The sequence below is a fragment of the Platalea leucorodia genome (assembly GCF_965183815.1).
Source record: "Platalea leucorodia genome assembly, chromosome: 8".
Classification (NCBI taxonomy): Eukaryota; Metazoa; Chordata; class Aves; order Pelecaniformes; family Threskiornithidae; genus Platalea; species Platalea leucorodia.
In genome coordinates, this window is record NC_138830.1 from 15,361,410 (window position 1) to 15,367,499 (window position 6,090).

Here is a 6,090-nt window from a genome sequence, read left to right on the forward strand (position 1 = left end):
AGCCCTGGAGACCCTCCAGGCCACTGCAACGTCCTCGTCCCCACCACAGTCACTCGCAGGAGCACATGGGGAGGATTAAGTAGCGGGAGGCATTGCAGGCTCATCTGAGGAGCTGCAAGACCTCTCAGCAATTTTTCCTCTAGACTTTTAAATCTCACTACAAGGAAAGATGCCGGTGCTGTTAGTTCTGTGCTGACCTGGCAGTTTTTCCAACAGGTGCCCAGCAAATGACTTTGACAGCAGAGCAGCCATCTGTGAAAGCAGCTGGTCCCGAGGGTTATGCAAGGGGAGTTGAGTAACAGACAGGATGCTCTCTGTGTTTAATTACATTTTCTTTTAATCTAATCTCTGTTGAGGCTTTCTCTCTAGGTGTGTTTTTACACGCTGCACCGCGTGCCTGACTCACACATGCACACACACGCTCTTGAGCACCTGGCTGCCCAAATGCCACCCCAAGAGCCACAAATAGCTCAGTCGTGTCCCTTACCGGGGCCGTGCTGCCAAGGTGTGCCCTGAAACACAGCCCCAGCCGAGGTGCTCCCAGGACCTCAATGGCCATCGCCGCTGAGCACGGCTCATCCAACGCAGACCCAGCAGCGCCGGCCGGGGGGTGAAGATCTCAGGGGAGCACCCGCTCCACACCCTGCCGGCAGCGCTTGGCATGGGGCAGGGGAGCACGCAGGGGCTCTCCCTGCCTGCGTGCAGCTCCCTCAGCGGTTTGGCAGCCACCATGTGCGTGGGGTTGCTCTGGCTGCCCATGTCAAAGTCAAAGGTGTCCTGCAGACCTTCTGCAAGCCTCACGTTCATCTGCACCTCTTGTGATATAAACAGGTTAGAAATCAGAAAAACCCTGGACGGATGCCCTGAGCTGAACAGTACGAGCGGTGCCATGCCATAGTGCACTGCGGAGGTGAGATCCACGCACCCACAGCAGACCAGCAAGCTCACTTTTTCTCCTGAGCTTGGCTGCCTGCATCCTGCGGGGCAACCAGAGGAGAAAGCACTGCAGAATGGCCAGCCTTGGCCACAGCAGAGCATTTGCCCTCTGTGCGTGAGGACAAGCACATGGAGGTGTGTCCGTGTGCATATCCACCTCTGCACATGGAGGTGTGTCCGTGTGCATATCCACCTCTGCACATGGAGCACTCTCCTACGGGATGGAGCAAGGGCTCCCTGGCTGTGGTGGCAGTGTTTTGCCCTTGGATGGAGCAGTTCTGATGAAGCCTTTCGCCCTGCTGCAGCAGGAGGGGCTCACACTTGCTCCAGCCTCCAGGCCCTGCCCAGCACCCGAGGGCTGCCCGGCGGTGCTGGCCCTGCCAGAGCTGTGCCCTGCTGTCTGGGCACTGACTGCAGTTTTGGCTCCTGGCTCCCTGCAGCCAAAGTCACACTGGAGCAGGGAGGCGTTCACCCACCCACGCTCCACGAAACCTGCTGCAGGAGTGTGCATTCACCAGGGACGTGGCCAGGAGGCGATGAGGGGCCAGGAGCCCCCAAGAGCTGACACTCCTTGAGCCCTAGTGAGAGGAGGGATGACATGTGGGGTGGGCTTTGCTGTAGCCATCAGCTCCCTCGCAGCCAGCACCAACAGCAGTGGAAGCAAACCTGTGTCTTGGTAGGAGACACAGGGGTCCCACCTCCAGCCAAAGGCAGCACCTTCAGAAGCCCAGGGGCTGCAGCGCGTGGAGCCCCACTCCTCTGCTGGCTGCTGCCAGCCAAGGGCATCCCATGGGTGCCGAGGCACTGCACGCCTTGAAGCACAGATGACGAGAGCTGACAGCCGAGCTCGCTGCCGGCTGCTGGGACCTGTCTCCACGCGAGCGCTGGCTACGCCTTCCCCAGGGGCACATATCTGGGCTCTGCCTGACCACAGCGGGAAGCACCCAGGTATCTGCTTCTCCTGTGTTGGAATGGAGCAGTCTCGGATTCCTGCAGCTGACTCCCTGCTCGGGGCCACCAGGCCAGGACGTGTTCAGTGGCCACCCCATCCCCAGCATCGCCAGCACCCTCCTGTCATCCCGCCTCCAGCACCCACCGGCACCGCTTGCCTGCACAGACCAGGGCCCTGCTCCGCGTCCCGCCTGTCGTTAGCGCAGAGCAGGACTGCGCTTGTGAGCCCGTCCACCTTCCATGCCCACCAGAGCAAGGGAAAAGCATAACTCTATAATTGCACCTAATTGTGGGGTGGGGAGAAGTCGTCTCCACCTGGTAAGCAGTTCGTGCCCTGGAGCAGAGAAGGGGAGGCAGATCAAAGGACAGGAAGGTGGAGCAGGGGTGGGAGGACAGGAAGGAGAGCTGGGGGGACACCCGGGCCAAGGGGAGGGGCAGCAGACACCTCTGGATGCTTCTTGCAAGAATGAAGCTTCCCCCGCATTTCTGGGTGACGAGGCAGCTGCAAGGCAGGCGTACGGGGTGCGTGCACAGCACACGGAGGGCAAAGCGCTGCAGGGCTTGGAGGACAAGGCAGCGCTGCCTGCGGTGTGGGTGCGGGTGGGGTGTACGGGCAGCGCGCGCACACGGGGAGGCAGGAATGGATGCAGAGCAGACAGGGGTGAGGTGGCAGGAGCTGCACAGCATGCCCAGGGTGGGCGGGTGAGGCAGCCCAGCATGCAGGGCGCATATGGATGGGCTACACTGGCCGAGATTTTCTCGTGTTACTAAGTTGTCCATATCAGAGAGAAGGCTGGGCTGACCCTAGGGAGAGGAGGCAACGGTACTGAGTGCTGCCAGCAAAGAAAACCCCCTTGTTAGAATAAGCTGGAGCTGCAGATAAAATCCAGCCAGCTGGGGGCTGGGACAGGGCAGTGCCACACCACCCATGAGGTTCTACCTGCAGCCAGCCTGGCTTAGTGCAGAAGTGAGATTGTCCCATTGCGCATCCCAGGCCACCCTGAAATCAGCTCCTGGCACCTATGTAACAGAGGTGCTTTAGCCGGCCAGGCCTGGTGGGGCCCTGGCTCCCCAGGGAAAGGCTGTCTTATCACGCTGTGTCCCCCGCTGGGATTTCAGCAGCTGCAGAGAAGCCCCCAGCAGCTTTCCACCTGCCATGGGATGGGAGAGCAGCCCGAGTGACATCGTCCTCTCAGCCCTCTGATGAGATCCTTGACGTTACTTAGGACAGCCAAGAAGCTGCCCAAGCTCTTACCAGCAGGAAAAACCTCTGGCGGAGGCACTGCAGGGACCAGGAGCTCTGGGCATACCCTTTGCTTGTGGGACACCACCAGCTCCAGCCCTGGGAGCCACTAGCTCAGGGCTCCCTGCCTGTCCCCATGAGGAAGGTTTCAGCTCCAGATGGTGTCTGAGCAACCCAAACACACAGGGGCTGGAGAGCTGCCATGGGCATGGCCATTTTGCACCATTCTGCATGAACAGATCTTGTCTTCAGGCCTGCTGCCTTTGAAGCCCCAGTGCTGGAGCCTCTTTGCAGGACCTGCAGTGTTGAGGCACCATATCCTGGGATCCAGGATATCCTGGGAGTCCTGAGGCTCCCACTGCGGAGATGACATTGTTTGCACGGACAGCTCTTCCCGACTCTGGAGGTGCCTTCCCTCCCTTGCTCTGTCTTTTCTCCTGCAAGTTTATTTTTCTTGTTTTTCTCCCTCCTCTAAAGGAAATGGGGCTTTGGGTTGGCCAGACACGTTGCGACATGTATGCAGAAACAAAAATGAACTTGCAGGAGACAAGACAGAGAAAGGGAAGGCAGGTGGGAATGTTCCTCTGTTTCTAGGAGTGGCAGAAAGCGCTTTGAAATCTGTTTATGCAAAATGGTGTAAAATTTCAAATTACAGTTGTGACACCAAAGGAAGTAAACAGACTCTGGAAGCGTGAGCTGGCCTCTGGGATATGGGAACTTGGTCCAAGACAAGTGCAGGAAAGATGTTGTGGTTTGTGTATACACAATTAGTGAGTAGCTCCCCACCCTGGAAATTATCCAGTTATGTATTCAAAATACAAGAAACCAAAGAGAGAGATTTAAGAAGGTAGAAAACTAAAAAAGATATTATTATTTAAGGGACACACCCTGTTGTGCAGGACCAGCAGTAGTTCTGGCTGGGCTCTGAGGAAGGCTGCCCAACCTGCTTGGCGCTGCTGCCGAGGTCCAAGTCCCTGGAGAGAGGAGCCAGAGGGATCCCTACTCTTCTGAAAGTAGAAAAAAACAAAACAGAGAGAAGGAAAAAAAGGACAAAGAGGTACAAAAGAGACAGCAGGCAAGTCTCTGCAGACAGAACTACATTGCAGAGCTAGACTGGTGATAAAGCTTTTGCCCAGCAGCATCTCACCCCTGCGGATGTGCTCATCATAAACCCCAGAGTTCAAGTAATGCACTTAACCCTGGCTTTTCAGTATGTTCAGGAATGCCCTGCACCAGGGTCAGCCTTATGCTGCTAAATAAGGTAAAAAGTTCTTCGTTGTTGCATTTTGCTGCCGGGTTATCACAGCACACGTTCGGTACGGGGCAGCGCAGGTGTGCAGCCAGATTTCGTTCTCACCGAGAGCAGCGAGGAAGCGCAGAGCAGAAGGGGGCAGAGCAGGGCTTCTCCAGTGGATGCGGGAGCAGATCCAGATCCCGCTGTCTGACACCCAGCTCCCGCGGGCCCCCTCAGTGAATGCTGCTCAGGTTTAAGTGCCGCGGCTGGGCTCAGGGTGCTGCTCGCCCCTCGCACGGGTGCGTCTGCACCCTGCCGAGCCGAGACCCGAGAGGCAGCCGGTGCTTGCTGCCGTGCTCTGCATCCCGCTTCCCGGAGCATAGCTCCCACATTCCCCCATGGATTCATGATGTTTTTTTCTGGACTCCTTAAGCAGCCCCCAGCATACTGAAACATATTTTAAATGATTTAAAAAGTGTCATTAAACGTACTTAGAGAGCACCTTCTGCAAAGGGACTTTCTGTTCTCCCGGAGGAGGCACAGTGATCTGTTCACGGCATCGCCGGCGCTGTCCAAGAGATGCCCAAGTAAGGCTATTTAAAGCCCACAGCCCTATTTTCTGCAGCTAAACCATATTTCAGCACCTTAGCTCAGGAATGCATTAATGCAGTTACACAATTATATTTTCTATGACCTATATACAACCTACATCTTCCTAGCGACATAGATTTATAATGTGTGGGTAACCGCAGCTCCACTCACGGAAAGAGAGAACACACTCCACTGCATTAAGAAATCTCCCCCCAGTCTCACACCGCAGGTCAGAGGAGAATTTTAAGAATTCCCCTTCTGGAAGAGCAAGTCGCATCCCTCCACACAGGCTGCAGAGTGCAAAGACACTGGCATATGTGTTTGGCTATGCCCATGAATAGCTGCACTGAGGCCACCAAGCCCGAGCACACATGCCTTGTGTTGAAACACAGGCCTAAGTGTTTGCTAGACTGGAGTTTACATTATACAGAAAATAAATAACATAAATTCAGTGGTCAATGCTCTGACTTTGATTCAATACATAGTTACAGTCTGAAGCGGCACAGAGATACTATTTATTCGGAGTTTCATTCAAAAGGGTTGGGAGATTTTGGGAATGATTAATTTAGACAGTGTTAAATGTTAAAAATGCTTTTACCTGTGCTGCACCCCAGGGATACTAGCCAGGCATGTATTTCAGTGTAAAGAGACCTGGGGTGAGACAACAGACGCGTTATCCAATTATCCTGAATTTTTATGACAACAGATGTCATTCCTTGCATTCCCAGACATAATTATTCTTGCAAAATGGTTATTACCCATGGAATAGAGAAAAAGCTTCTCACACCAGGACAGATGTACAGGAGTGTAGGAACCTCCTTGGGATGCAATGGATCAACCTGGGACTAATTTTGAGTCTGTAAGTGCCCGTGAGCAGACAGAGCTAGGAGCCAGCTCCTGGCCCGTGCCTACAGGCAGGGAGAGCTGCCTGAACCAGGAGCCGGACCCGGCTGTGCCAAGTGCCATGCCTGTCCCCAGCGAGCTGGGGCCCTCCTGCTCCTGTTCGTGCTGCGGGTGGGCAGGGGCCACCTGGTACAGGGGTCCCCAAAGCCTGAAGGAACCAGGCAGCTCACGTGTGGCTCAGGGGTGGAAAAGTGCCAGTGGTGCAAAAAGGAAGTCCAGATGTGCTCTTGGG